This window comes from Emydura macquarii, unplaced genomic scaffold (genome assembly GCF_026122565.2).
Source record: "Emydura macquarii macquarii isolate MOO-44397 ecotype Brisbane River unplaced genomic scaffold, CSIRO-AGI_Emac_v2 contig_1768, whole genome shotgun sequence".
NCBI lineage: Eukaryota > Metazoa > Chordata > Testudines > Chelidae > Emydura > Emydura macquarii.
This window is the reverse complement of record NW_027131905.1, coordinates 1,963,189-1,977,733: the sequence shown is the minus strand read 5'-3', so window position 1 is coordinate 1,977,733 and position 14,545 is coordinate 1,963,189. Positions and strand designations below refer to the sequence as shown.

The following is a 14,545-nucleotide window of genomic DNA, read 5'->3' as shown; positions in this document are numbered from 1 at the left end:
TTGTAATAGGTGGAGACTACCAAACTCAGAGCTCCATTTCAGGATGCCCTGACTCATACCGATACACAACTATAATTGGAGCAAATTAAATAACGTGTCAAATGCACATTAGAAAGTTTAAAGGCTGTAACTAACTTCATCTAGGTATTGTATCGTCAATAAAAACAAAAGCAGAAAAATAAGTAAGTACTGCGTTGAAGAGTACTTCATTGTATTTACTTTTGTAGTGCAATGTCTCTGTTCCCTTCACTTGCTGACTCAGAGTTTAAGGCCAGAAAAGACCATTAGGTCATCTAGTCTCACCTGCTCTATCATAGGCCAATTTCATAGCCTCGTTTAATCCCTCCAAGTAACTGTCTCTTTATAACATTTTAACTGTATTAATCACAGTGGCGTATGGAGAATCTCCAGCGCCTGGGGACCAAGCCTACATTTGCGCCATCCCCCGGGGCCTCAAACACCCCCCTTCCCACGTAGGGCAAGAGGGATACCCGCCTCTCCTGCTGCAGCCCTGCACCCGGTGCTGGCTTGGACGGGAGCAGCCTAACTCCCTGACCTGGGGAGGGGGGCTTGGCTGGCCCTTCACGATGTGCACGGGGGGGGGGGGGGGAGAGGATGGAGACGCTGAGGGGTGCCCCTTAAAGCTTCCTGCGCCTCCCACACCCACCTGTTGTGAAGAGCCAGCGGCCCCCCTGCACTCACCTGCCGCTCCAGCCCCGCAGTCCAGCTCAGATGGGGTGGCCTCACCCCCCAGCCTTCATGACGGGCGGAGGGCAAAGGAGGCTGAGGGGCGGCTGCTCCCGCTTCTGCTCCTGTGCCCCCGCCCCGCAAATTGTGAAGGGCCTGCCCTGTCTCCTCACAAGCCAGGGACTGAGGCCGCCCCATCTGGGCCTGCGCCGGGCTGCAGGGCTGGAGCGGCACATAAGTGCACTCTGGGCCAGCCTTTCATGATGGGCAGAGGGCGGGGGACGCAGGAGGCTCAGTGCCCCTCAAAGCCTCTGCGCCCCCCACCCCCTGCCCATCATGAAGGGCTAGCCCGGCGCCCTCCCGCAGGCTGGCACCCGGCGGTCTGGGTCCCCCTGGTTCCCCTCTTAGTACGCCACTGGTTAATCAATTATTAGCTGTACCCATGTTACAGTGATTAGAGTAAAAAATAATTGAAAATGTAAGATCTTGGATTGTATATAATTTGATTTACTTAGGCCGTAAGCTCCTCGGGGTAGGGATTGTCTCTTGTTATGTATAGCACCTAGCACAGTGGGGTCCTGGTCTGTGATTGGGATCCCTGGGTACTACTGCAAAACGAATTCTAAAATAACAACTGTGCCTTGTATAATTCCTTTCAGGTTATTTGGCTCTAGCTTTCTTGCTTTGTTTGTATCGCACTCACCAGTGCCCTTGTGGCACTACATGGGAAGGGAGGCAGCAACGTTCTTTGTCCCAGTGACCTTGAACCAAAGTCATAACCTGTAGATAACTCTCATACCTTGAGGTCAGATTCCAGTTTCTCTTTGTTTCTCTTTTCCCCAAAAGGCTATTTGACCTCCAATTTGTTTTGAAGTTTATAGTACAAATCTCCGAGCATATGAGAAACTGAAAAACACGACAGAGGCCTGGTCTATTGCCATCGACAGGAGATACGCAAGCTAAATAAAGTATCTCCCATTGATGTACTTACATTCCCATAGCATGATGTCTTCACAAAGCTGCGTCGATGGGAGACGCCTTACTCCTTTTAGGTAGGTGGATTTCTGGCGTCGACTCGTGAGCCCATCAGGAATCAATTGAGTGGGTCTCCATCACTGCAGAGCTGGCAGTGTAGGCATACCCAGAGAGAGAATGTATTCTAGAGAGGACTATAATGAAGGTTAAATGCTAATTATATTATTCATGAGTCCTTAATATCTCCCAAGAGAAATGTTTGTTAGTACTCAAAACACATTCTGTGAGGAGATTCTTTTTTCCTCCTGCCCAAAGTCAGACTTTCCACCTGCCCAAAGACAGACTTTGGCACTCTGCTTTGCTTGCAGAAGGACAGTTTGAATTCTAACAGCTGTCTGAATTACAGCAGATTAGTTTCCAACATTTTATGCATCAGAAATAATACAACTATTTAATTTTTTCCTAAGATTTTCCTCTTCTCAGAGACTCATAGAGGTTAAGGACAGAAGGAACCATCATGATCATCTAGTCCAGTGTTTCTCAATTATATTTCGCCACGGCACCCTTGAGTGGCCATGCAATACCCTCCGCCGACAAGTCCAGGAAATCTTCCCCTTTTCGGCGGCGCGGTGTAGGCTGGTTTCGGCAGCGCGCTCTGTAAGCAGTTTTTGGCGGCGCAATCAGCTGTTCGGCGGCGTGTTCACATCGGTTCGGCAGCGCCATCTGCTGTTCGGTGATGCGCTCACGGCTTTTCGGCGGCGCCATCAGCTGTTCCGCGGCGCGCGATTTGTGTTGATTTCAGCGGCGCAGTTCCACTTTTTTGCGGAACCCTTCAACTCAGCCCGCGGAACCCCAGGGTTCCGCAGAACACTATTTGAGAAACACTGATCTAGTCTGATCTCCTGCACATTCTCCTGGATTCAGTTCTAAATATCCGGATATAATATGAAATATACATCAGGAGTGGTAGTAAGTATAAATGCAGCTCTTAGCCACTCTCTTCTACCTGTATGTTTCTGGTTTGTATAGTATGGGGTATTCCAGAGCCAGTTTTTCTTCCCCCAGTCTCCTCTTCACAGATGAATCTCATTTTCAGCCCCTTACAGAGTAGCCAGGGTGTTAAAATAAGGCAGTATTAAAGCACTGACAAGGCTGTCAATAAAAACACGCATAGTAAGAACTATATGCATTTAAAAGCTCCAAAATTATGCATCAATATTAGTTTTAATAAGCAGTTAGAACTTGACAGTACTGTTGACAGATAAATTGAGAATAATTCCATAGAAACGGAGCTCCATTGAATTGAAAATACTCACCAAGATGTTGTACAAACTTTCTGGGGCTTAGGGTTGGTTCTGTTTTCAAAATGGTGTATAATAGTTCATTCCTTCTCATTCTTTTCACCAGCATTGAAGACCAAATACTTCTGAAGGAAGGAAAAGGTCCAATACCTTTAAAAATCGGGTGCTGAGTGCTCACCCATTGATACTTGGGGATATTAAGCCTGGTTTCTGGGGGGGGAGAAAGCAGAAGGGGGAACATTTACTGTACTGTGCCTGCAAGTCCTGCAGAAAGTATAGCATTTCACACCCACCATATTTTTTAAATAGGAGCTGTGTGTAAATAGTTGTGTGTAAAAAAACTGTCTTCTATTTTGAATTTAAGGATGAACTTTGTATTCTGTTTAAATCACATTTTCCTGTTTGTGAACTGGAAGTTAATTCTGTCAGATTCCTTAAATAGTTTGTAATAAAACTTCATTCATTAACTTTGATTGCAGGGCAGCAAAAGCTCGTAGATCCAGCCTACTCTGTTTTTAAGCCTAGAAAATCTGTACCAACAAAACAAAAGCTTGTCTCTTTTGAAGCCTTTTCCCCGCAGCTGGAACAAGATCATGAGTTCTTCTTTCTTATTGAATACCATCTGTATAACTGCTTGTTGTCAGAACAAGAAGCTTTTGAGGCACATAAGAAGGCAATAAAAAAATTCTTATATAGTTGCAGGGCCATCATAATAATTGCTTCATGACCTTGAATAAAAAGAAAAGTAGAACTTGTTGACAAAGTAAAGTAAACAAAAGAGAAGCAGTTAGAGGGTCTACTGCACAATATGGGAACTTGAGTAAATTAAAATAATTTCTTGCAAACTTAGTTGTGTAAAGCATTTGACTTAAATGAATGAAGTGAGTAAATATTTACGATAGGATCAAAAACACTGTTAAAAAATTACCCATCTTGGAACTCCTATAGTTGAAGAAAATCCTTGTCTTGGAGAATCAGAGCTACATGTGATCTTAGTGGGGATAAGAGCAGTGAGGCGAGGCTAGGCTAGGCTGAAAGGACGCTGGACTCTAGCCTGCTGTCCTTTCATCTTTAACCCCCTTAGGAGCCCTTGACAAAGGTGTGGGTGCTAACTCAGGGAGAATGTGCTTAAAAAGCTAGCTCCTAAGTGACCAGAGGAGCTGGTGAACAGGAGCAGCAAATGGAAGTTTGGTTGGGAGTGTGAGAAGTAGCTACAGATAACACACACACTCTAAATTTAGGACAATAACTCCCAAACAAATCCAACGGCAGAGTGGGGGCTATCCATTTTATTACACTGAATGCCATGTGATTACCTGCCTGTGGGCAGATAGCATATGTGTGCCGTCAGTGCAAGCACCTCATGGCCCTCAGAGACCAAGTATTGGCTCTTGAGACTAGAGTGGCTGAACTGGAGGAGCTAAGGGAGACAGAGATACAGAGGAGACTTTCAGGGAGTGATCCCATCAGTAGAGTGATCTCATCCCCAGTCTGTGCTATTGAGGAAGATGAAAGTCTCCAGGAAGGAGAACTTCAAGCTGGAGCTGAGGAAAACAGTCCCATAGTTGGGACACCCCTTCCATATGATGCCATGGTATTGTCTCACCGTCAGGATACCCCACAAAGGGAGGGGAACCCAGTTATTAGGAAGAGGCAAATAATAGTAATAGGGGATTCTATTTTTAAGAAACATAGATAGTTGGGTTTCTCATGTCCAGGAGAACTGTATGGTGCCTGCAGGGTACGAAGCTAGATTTATGCGTAATGTTGAGGAGGAGCTGGTGGTCATGGTACCTTTAGGTGCCAGTGACATAAGGAAGGATAGGAGAGAGGTCCTGGAGGCCAAATTTAGTCTGCTAGCTAAAAGATTAAAGTCTAGGACCTCCATGGAATCATTCTCTTAATGCTTCCATTTCTACACTAAAGGCTAGTTAGACAGGCAGAATTGCAGCATCTCAATGCGTGGATGAGAGGGTGTAGAAAGTAGGGATTTAAGTTTATTAGAAACTGGGGAACTTTTTGAGAAAGGAGGAGCCTATACAGGAAGGATGAGGTCCACCTAAACCAAATGGAACTAGATTGCTGGCATGTAAAATTGAAAAGGTTGTGGAGGAGTTTTTAAACCAAGGACTGAGGGAAGACTGATAGGTGAGGAGGAGCTCGTGGTTCAGACAGAGACATTCCTAAGGGATACTTTATATCGTACTAAAGAGGAGAGGATAGAAGTTGAATAAGTACAGGTAGGAACTGAAGAGAAACCATCAAATGAAAAAAGAGTCCCATTCAGTTACATCACATGAAGGCAGACAACTAAATATTGACAAATTGTGTATGTGCTCATATATAAATGCTAGAAGTCTAAATGCTAAGATGGGTGAACTTGAGTACCTGGTATTAAATGAGGAGATTGATAGAATAGGCATCACAGAAACTTGGTAGAACACTGATATTAATGGGATATGGTAATATCAGGGTATGAAATATATAGGAATGATTGAGCAGGTCGCACTTGTGGGGGAGTGGCACTATACGTGAAACAGCATAGAGTCAAATGTAGTAAAAATCTTAAATGAATCAAACTGTACCATAGAATCTCTTTGGATAGAAATTCCATGCCTGAATAATAATGACTAGGATGGTGGTGGTGATTGTGTGTGATTGATGTGCTAAGGGAGACTAGCGTGACTGTAAAAACAGAAAAACCCATGATAATGGAGGATTTCAGTTATCCCCATATTGACTGGGTATATATAACCTCAGGACAGGATGCAGAGAGAGAATTTCTAGACACTTGCTTCTTGGAGCAGCTAGTCCTGGAACCCACAAGAGGAGAGGCAATTCTTCATTTACTCAAAAATGATGAAGTTAGTTACACAGAAATTAAAAGGAATAGTCAAAAGGGTGAAATGCCTGCAAGCTGCATGGAAACTTTTTAAAAACACCATAATAGGATTCAGAATATATGTACACTGAAGTAAAAAAATAACAGCAAGAGAAGCAAAAAATGCCACTACAGCTAAACACTAAAGTAAAAGAAGTGGTTTAGTCCTTAAAAAATTAGAAATAAAATCCTACCGAGAAAAAAAGGAAGGAGCATAAATTCTGGCAAATTAAATGTAAAAGTATAATTAGGTAGGCCAAATGAATTTTAAAAGCAACTAGCAAAAGAGACAAAAATTAACAGCAAACATTTTTTTAAAAATATCAGAAGTAGGAAGCCTGCCAAAAAATCAGTGGGGGCACTGCATGATCAAAGTACTAAAGGACAACTCAAGGAAGACAAGGCTGTGGCAGAAAAGCGAAATGAATTATTTGTATTAGTATTCGCTGCAGAGGATGTGAGGAAGATTCCTCACCAGAGCCATTCTTTTTAGGTGACGAATCTGAGGAACTGTCCTAGATTGAGGTGTCCGTAGAGGAGGTTTTGGAATAAATTGATAAATTAAACAGTAATAAGTCACCAGGACTACATGGTATTCAACCAAGTGTTCTGAAGGAACTCAAATATGAAATTGCAGAACTAACTGTGGCATTTAACCTATCATTTAAATCAGCTTCTGTATCAGATGACTGGAAGATAGCTAATGTAACACCGATTTAAAAACAAATAAAAGCCTCCAGAAGTTACAGGCCAGTAAGCCTAACTTCAGTTCCAGACAACTTGTTTGAAACCATGGTAAAGAACAGAATTATCAAACACACAGATGAACATGTTATGTTGGGGAAGAGTCAACATAGTTTTTGTAAAGAGAAATCATGCCTCACTGTTATATGAGAATTCTCTGAGGGTATCATCAAGCATGTGGCCAATGATGATCCAGTGGATATTGTAGTGTACTTGGACTTTCAGAAAGCCTTTGACAAGGTCCCACGCCGAAGGCCCTTACGTAAAGTAAGTAGTCGTGGAAAAGAGAGAAGATCCTCTCATGGATTGGTAACTGGTTAAAAGATAGGAAACAAAGAGTAGAAATAAATGGTCAGTTTTCATAGTGGACAGATGTAAACAGTGGGGTCCTCCAAGGATCTATCCTAGGGCCTGTGCTTTTCAATATATTCATAAATGATCTGTAAAAGAGGATGAACAAAGAGTGGCAAGGTTGCAGATGATACTAAATTACTTGAGTTAAGTCGAAAGTGGACTGCGAAGAGTTAACAAAGATCTCACAAAATTGGATGTCTTGGAATAAAAAGGCAGATGAAATTCCATGTTGATAAATGCAAAGTAATACATATTGGAAAACAAAATCCTAACTAATCTTACAAGATGAGTAGGTTCTAAATTAGATGTTACCAGTCAAGAAAGACATTTTGGAGTCATTGTAGATAATTCTCTGAAAACATCTGCTCAATGTGCAGTGGCAGGTAAGAAAGCTAACTGAATGTTAGGAACTATTACAAAACCAATAGATAAAATGGAAAATATCATAAATCCATGGTGTGCCCACATCTTGAATATTGCATGCAGTTCTGGTTGTCTCATCTCAAAAAGATATATTAGAATTAGAAAAGGTACAGAGAAGAGCAACAAAAATTACGAGGGGTGTGGAACAGCTTCCGTATGAAGAGAGATTAAAAAGACTGGGGCTCTTCAGCTTTCAAAAGAGATGACTAAGGAGAGAGATGATAGATGTGTATAAAATCATGAATGATATGGAGAAAGTGAATAATGAAGTATTATTTACTCCTTCACATAACACAAGAACTAGAGGTCACCCAATGAAATTAATAGGCAGCCAGTTTAAAACAAAGAAGTATTTCTTCACACAGTGCACAGTCAACCTGTGAAACTCATTGCCACAGGATGTTGTGAAGGCCAAAGGTACAACTGGGTTAAAAAATTAGGGGAGAATAGGTCCATCGATGGTTGGTTATTAGTCCAGATGGTCAGGGACACAGTCCCATGCTCTGGGTATCCCTAAACCCTTGACTGCCAGAAGCTGAGTTTGGATGACGGGATGATCACTCAATAATTGCCCTGTTCTGTTTATTCCCTCTGAAGTATATGTCACTGGCTACCATCAGAACCAGGATAGTGGATTAGGTGGACCATTGGTCTGACCCAGTATGGCCATTTTTATGTTCTTATGACGGAATCCTAGTGAGGAATCAAATAGAGCTGGGAGGAGAAGCTTTGCTTTCAAAAACATTCTGACATTGAGATGATGGAAGTGTGTCAGAACATACATAATCTGTGGCACTTCTGATGACAGAAGAAAAAAAACTATTGAAATCCATCTACTGTAGCTGGAAAGCAAACTGTTTGCTTTGTTTGCTCGGATAACTTGCTAGTTGGCTGTATGTTCCCTCTATTGATTTTCATAGAATCAGGAAAATAAGAGCATGTTAGCTAGAGAGATGATGAATCCTTGAAATGGATTTGATATGTATTTAATTTCTAGCACCTCTGAAGCAATTTTGAAACTCCATGTCCCCAGATCGGGCTGTCCACCACTGATGCTGGGGCACTTCAGCACTGCAGCCACCCTGCCAGTCTGGATGGTGCCTGGTGCTCAAGTCACTCAAGGCGGGCCCGGGGCTGACGGGAGAGGGGGTGAAAGGAGCGGGGCTTCAGGCGGCAGGGGTGGGGGCAGGGGCTAGCCTCCCCGAACAGGCGGTTCACGAGCTGTCCATGGTGGCTGCGGGCCACCGGTCCCCCCCCCAAATAAATAAATAAATAAATAATTAATTAAGCTGTCAAACTCCACCTATGGTGACTGGACAACAAAATGGTGGATGAAATTCACTGTGGATAAATGCAAAGTAATGCACATTGGAAAACGTAATTCCAACTATATGTATAAAATGATGGGATGTAAACTAGCCGTTACAACTCAAGAAACATTTTGGAGTCCTTGTGGATAGTTCTCTGAAAACATCCACTCAATGTGTAGTGGCAGTCAAAAAAGCTAACAGAATGTTAGAAAATATTAGGAAAGGGGTTGATAATAAGACAGAAAATATAACAACACCACTATATAAATCCATGATATGCCCACATCTTGAATACTGCGTGCAGATCTGGCCACCCCATCTCAAAAAAAAGATGTATTGGAATTGGAAAAGGTCCAGAGAAGGGCAACTAAAATGGTTATGGGTATGGAAAAGCTTTCATATGAGGAGAGATTAATAAAACTGGGACTTTTCAGCTTGGAAAAGAGATGACTAAGTGGGGACTACGATAGAGGTTTATAAAATCATCACTGGTGGAGAAAGTAAATGAAGTATTATTTACTCCTCATAACACAAAAACTAGGGGTCACGAAATGAAATTAATAGGTAGCAGGTTTAAAACAAACAAAAGGATGTATTTCTTCACACTATGTACAGTCATCCTGTGGAACTCCTTGCCAGAGGATTTCGTGAAGGCCAAGACTATAACGGGGTTCAAAAAAGAACTAGATATGTTCATGGAGGGTAGGTCCATCAATGACTATTAGCCAAGATAGGTAGGGATTGTTGTTTGCGAGAGCTTGGGAATCACTGACGGGATGGATTGCTTGATGATTACCTTTTCTATTCATTCCCTCTGAAGCACCTGGCATTGGCCACTGTCGGAAGACAGGATACTGGGCTAGATTAACCATTGATATGACCCAGTATGACCGTTCTTATGTTCTTATCGTCTTTCAACCAGTTATGCACTCACTTTATAGTAATTTCATCTAGAGCACATTTCCCTGGTTTGCGATGAGAATGTCATTTGAGACTGTCAAAAGCATTCCTGAAATCTAGATACATCATGTCACTGCTTTCCCCCATCCACTAGGCCAGTAATCCTGTTAAAGAAAGAAACATTGGTGGTTAGGCATGATTTGTTCTTTATAAATCCAGGCTGACTATTCCTTATAACCCTGTATATTTCAGATGCATATCAATTATTTAATAATTTGTTCTAATACCTTTACACGTATCAAAGTTAGGCTGATTGTCCTATAATTCTCTGGATCCTCTTTGTTTCCCATTTTTGAAGATAGGTACTATGTTTGCACTTCTGTAGGCCTGTAGACCTTACCCATCCTCCATGCGTTGTCGAAGATATTACTAATGGTTCCGAGATTGCTTCAGCTAGTACCTTAAGTATCCTTGAATGAATTTCATCATGCCCTGATAACTTAAATACATCTAACTTATCTAAATATTCTTTAACTTGATTTTTCCCCCTATTTTTGCCTGCATTCCTTCCCTCTTGTTGTTAATATTAATTGTGTTGAGTATCTGGTCACAATTTACCTTTTTAGTGAAGACTGAAGCAAAATAGGCCTTGAACACCTCAGCGTTCTAGATGTCATCAGTTGTTAGATCTTTTTCCCCACTAAGTAGACGACCTACACCTTCCTTCATCTTTTTCTTGCTCGATTTATTTAGAGACTCTTTTCTTGTTGCCTTTTGTGTCCCTTGCTAGGTGTAGCTCATTTTGGGCCTTAGCCTTTATGATTTTGTCCTTATATGCTTGTGCTGTTCTTTTGTACTCCTCCTTAGCAGTTAGTCCACCTTTCCACTTTCGGTGGAATTCTCTTTTCATTGTCAGGCCATTGAAGAGCTCGTGATGGAGCCGTATTGGTGTCTTCTTATTCTTCCCATCCTTTTTCACATCTGGATAGACTTGTGCTAGCAGGGCTCACAAGCTTGCACACCAAAAGCAGCAGTGTGGATGTTGTGGCTCGGGCTGCAGCTTCAGATATGAAGCACACCAATTCCTGGGGCTTGAGAGCTGGCACTACAGCATCTACACTGCTATTTTTAGTGCACTAGCTTGAGCCCTGCTAGTATGTATCCATCTGCCCAGGCTGGTTTGCTTGCTCCCAGATGCACTATAGACATACTTTTAAAGAGCATATAGGGCCCAGTGAGGTGGGTCCCATACACAACAGCCCAGTAAGTTTCCAGCCAGAGTGAGCTCTACTGGGGCTGTGTGTGTCATTTGTGTTACAGAAGCAAAACTGCATGTTGTTCTCCTTCAGCATCCATGAAATCCTGATTAGCAGAGCTGTTCTGGGTGACCGCTGTTTTTGAAAAATGGAATGAAGTGTTTCTCACAGTGAAATGTTCGATTATCTATTTCATGGATAAGATTACTCAAAATCTGATGGGATTGGCTGTTTTTATGGAATGACTGATACAAAATCTTCACTGGTTGAATTTTGTCTTTTTACTGAGTTTCTGAGGTGCTTTGTGCTGTGACTTGAGAATTAGATCTATCCCCCTTTGGTCTGGTAATATCTTGTATGGGCTATTTAGTTCTTCATTGATGGAAGTTGTAATCTAGGCTAAAAACATGCAAGTGCATGGATCAAAGTCTAGATTGTCAGTGGTTATTGTTAATTTAAATTGCATATCTAATTTGCTTCCTTGTACTGCAAATGTCTGTATTGTTGTTTGAAGAGATTTTTCAAGATCAATAGCAGCCCAGCTCCAATCTGAGGAAGTCTTGCACAAGTAGGTAGCTTTACTTTCCGCTTTCATTTGATAGTGCATCTACCTCACAGCTTGAGGTTCGTTTAGGAGGTAGTACATCACAGCTTGATAACCACAGAGCAGATGAAGAACAGAGATCCTGGACAGCTATTTTACAAGAAGACCCAGGATTATGACATTATAATTGAAACCCTACTTAATTTGCAATATTGCTTCCTGCTGTCAGCCCCAGGTGGTCACTGTGAGCTCTGAGCCCCCACTCTGAGCCCTGGGCAGCCAACAACGGAAAATCATGTAAAAGTAATAATAAACTTTATTACCTCAAATAATAAGGTTCATTTTTACTTTTCTGCAATTTTCCATGGGTTGTCTGCAACTCAGCTACAATTTTTTGACAATCATCCTGCAGGTCAAGTAGGGCTTTACTTATAATCTTCTTTCTTTGTTTTGGAGAAAAGCAATTTTTGCTGCTTTTACAGGAAGCATTAGCCTAGTAGGCTTTGCTGTTAACCATAACAAGCAGTGCTGGATTTCAGGGAAACTGAAGAACTTGAAGAGCCATCTGGTTTTATATCAGTAGTGGACAGGGATGAACCTTAGAAAAACAGGACTTGCTGGTTTAAAACTAGACCAATGGCCTGCCTCCATGAGGCACCCAAATTAGGATTCCATGAGGCACTGTAGCAGCTCACGGGACACAGATTAATGTTGAACCAAGCTGAAACTGAACATTTTGATTTAATTCAACAAAAAAAAAAGTTTCATTTTGATTAAAAATGTCAAAACAAAAGTTCTCAGCATTTTCTAATCTAAATTTGTTTGAATTTTCTATTCTGTGAAAAATTTTGATATTTCAACTTTTCATCCTGTTTCAGTATAAAACCAAATGTTGATTTATTGGAATTTTCCATCGCAGAGAAATTTTGATTTTTGAGCAGCTCTAGTCAGGAGCCAGTGGCATGTGGTCTGTGGATGATGGAAGGGACGCAACTGAGGTTGAGAGGGGAAATTGATTAGTGGAATATAAAATGTTAGCTGGTTATTTCCTTACTTTCCACCATTGGTAGAAGGGTATGCCATCTAGTAATCTTTATTTAAAATGAATAAAAAACAATTTCTATGAGATTAATTTAATCTCCATGCATCACCTTTGACATTTTAACAGAGGTGTTTGTGGCTGTGTGAATTTGTTTGAGAGGTTTGCTGGAATGACTGCCCTGGAGGCTACTATTCATCGCTAAACAGCTAAAGTATGGGCAGCAACAAAGTGAGTTTGCTCATGCAGCCTTTTATCAAATGGTGTCTCAACTCTAACTGAAGTAAGAGGCTTCAATCTTCATGTTCATTCAGTCTTTGGCCTTTCTGCTGTTACTGCTAACGGGAGTGCCAGCTGTTGTGATGTTTGTGTGATGTGGATGTGGGTTTAACAAACAATTCGGTTGAGACTACAAATTCATTTAAATTAGGTTACCAAAGAGCTGTCAACTTTCACATACAGTTGATTTGGGAAGGAGTAGGAGACATTCACCTGTAGAATTTAGTCTATTTCCCATTACCAATTTCCTGAGCTATCCAGTCCCCGATTCCCTATATTTAAAAGTTTAATTTTGTACTGCTTTAATTCTCAACTTGTATTTTCTTTTTCTTTTTGTCATTATTTCAAAATAAAACTCTTACTGTAACTCAACAGGTTTTCAATGAGCAGATTACCTGGTCAGCTGGTTTACCTGCATTTTGGATGGAAGAATCCCATACACAGCTACAGACTGGGGACCAATGAGCTAGGCAGCAGTTCTGCAGAAAAGGACCTGGGGGTTACGGTGGATAAGAAGCTGGATATGAGTCAGCAGTGTGCCCTGGTTGCCAAGAAGGCTAATAGCATATTGGGCTGCATTAGTAGGAGCATTGCCAGCAGATCACAGGAAGTGATTATTCCCCTCTATTTGACATTGGTGAGGCCTCATTTGGAGTATTATGTCCAGTTTTGGGCCCCCCACTACAAAAAGGATGTGGAGAAGTTGGAGAGAGTCCAGAGGAGGGCAACAAAAATGATTAGAGGGCTGGAGCACAAGACTTATGAGGAGAGGCTGAAGGAACTAGGCTTGTTTAGTCTTCAGAAGAGAAGAATGAGGGGGGGATTTGATAGCGGCCTTTAACTACCTGAAAGGGGGTTCCAGGGAGGATGGAGCTAGGCTGTTCTCAGTGGTGGCAGATGACAGAACAAGGAACAATGGTCTCAAGTTGCAGTGGGAGAGATCTAGGTTGGACATTAGGAAAAAGTTTTTTACTAGGAGGGTGGTGAAGCACTGGAATGGGTTACCTAGGGAGGTGGTGGAATCTCCATCTTTAGAGGTTTTTAAGCTGCGGCTTGACAAAACACTCACTGGGATTATTTAGCTGAGGTTACTCCTGCTTTGAGCAAGGGGTTGGACTAGATGACCTCCTGAGGTCCCTTCCAACTCTATGATTCTATGATTATGCAAGCCTACATTTCAAAGCTTTGAATTTGCTAGATGTTTGTTGGAAACTAATTAGGATTTGCTTTGAAATGTCTCACATATAATAAATGTTCATTTTTCTGCTGGAAGAAGAGGTTTGTTATTGGTCATTTTTAATTTGTAAGTGTTAAAATGTAATCACCCAAAATGCACGGATGTTTTACAGTTGCATCAAATAGTGATTTTTTATTAAGGCTGGGCTGACATGCCTGAAAAGATGAATTGCCCAATAATTTTGCTCTATTATTTGGATACATAGAAATAACATAACCCAATTAAGATGATGAGAGTACTTGCTAGTGTGAAATCTGTTTCAGGGACATAAATTCCCCTTGCCTTTATGCAAAATTAATTTTATACTCCTTGCAATATCTGTTTTTCCTTTCACTAGTTGCCAAACAACAGAGGTCTTTGATATGTGTCTTTCTACTGTCAGTCATCTGTTTCTATTGTAAGTATTGCCCCCAGATCCCGAATGATGATGTAAATTACATTTATTTAAAATATTTCTGTGTGTTTACAAAATACAGTCAATCACTCTGACGCTTGGTCTACACTTACCCAGTGATTTGGCAGCAGTCGACGGGAGTTAGGCAAGCTACTCTGCGTAGCTTGCCTAACTCCCATTGACTGCTGTGCTTCTCTTCTGAGTGCTGTCTTCACTGCACT

General features: G+C 41.6%; 1 protein-coding gene across 2 annotated transcripts in view; it reads left to right on the top strand.

The window, feature by feature from the left end:
- PPP2R2C (protein phosphatase 2 regulatory subunit Bgamma) overlaps positions 1-14,545 on the top strand; it is a 267,835-nt gene that overhangs the window by 37,132 nt on the left and 216,158 nt on the right. Inside the window, exon 1 of one of the 2 annotated variants that reach the window (XM_067556424.1) lies at positions 14,279-14,327. The exons of the other annotated variant lie outside the window; for it this stretch is intronic. The gene's annotated coding sequence lies outside the window, so the exon portion shown is untranslated. Of the gene's footprint in view, positions 1-14,278; positions 14,328-14,545 lie in introns of those variants that run through there. 2 annotated transcript variants of the gene reach the window in all.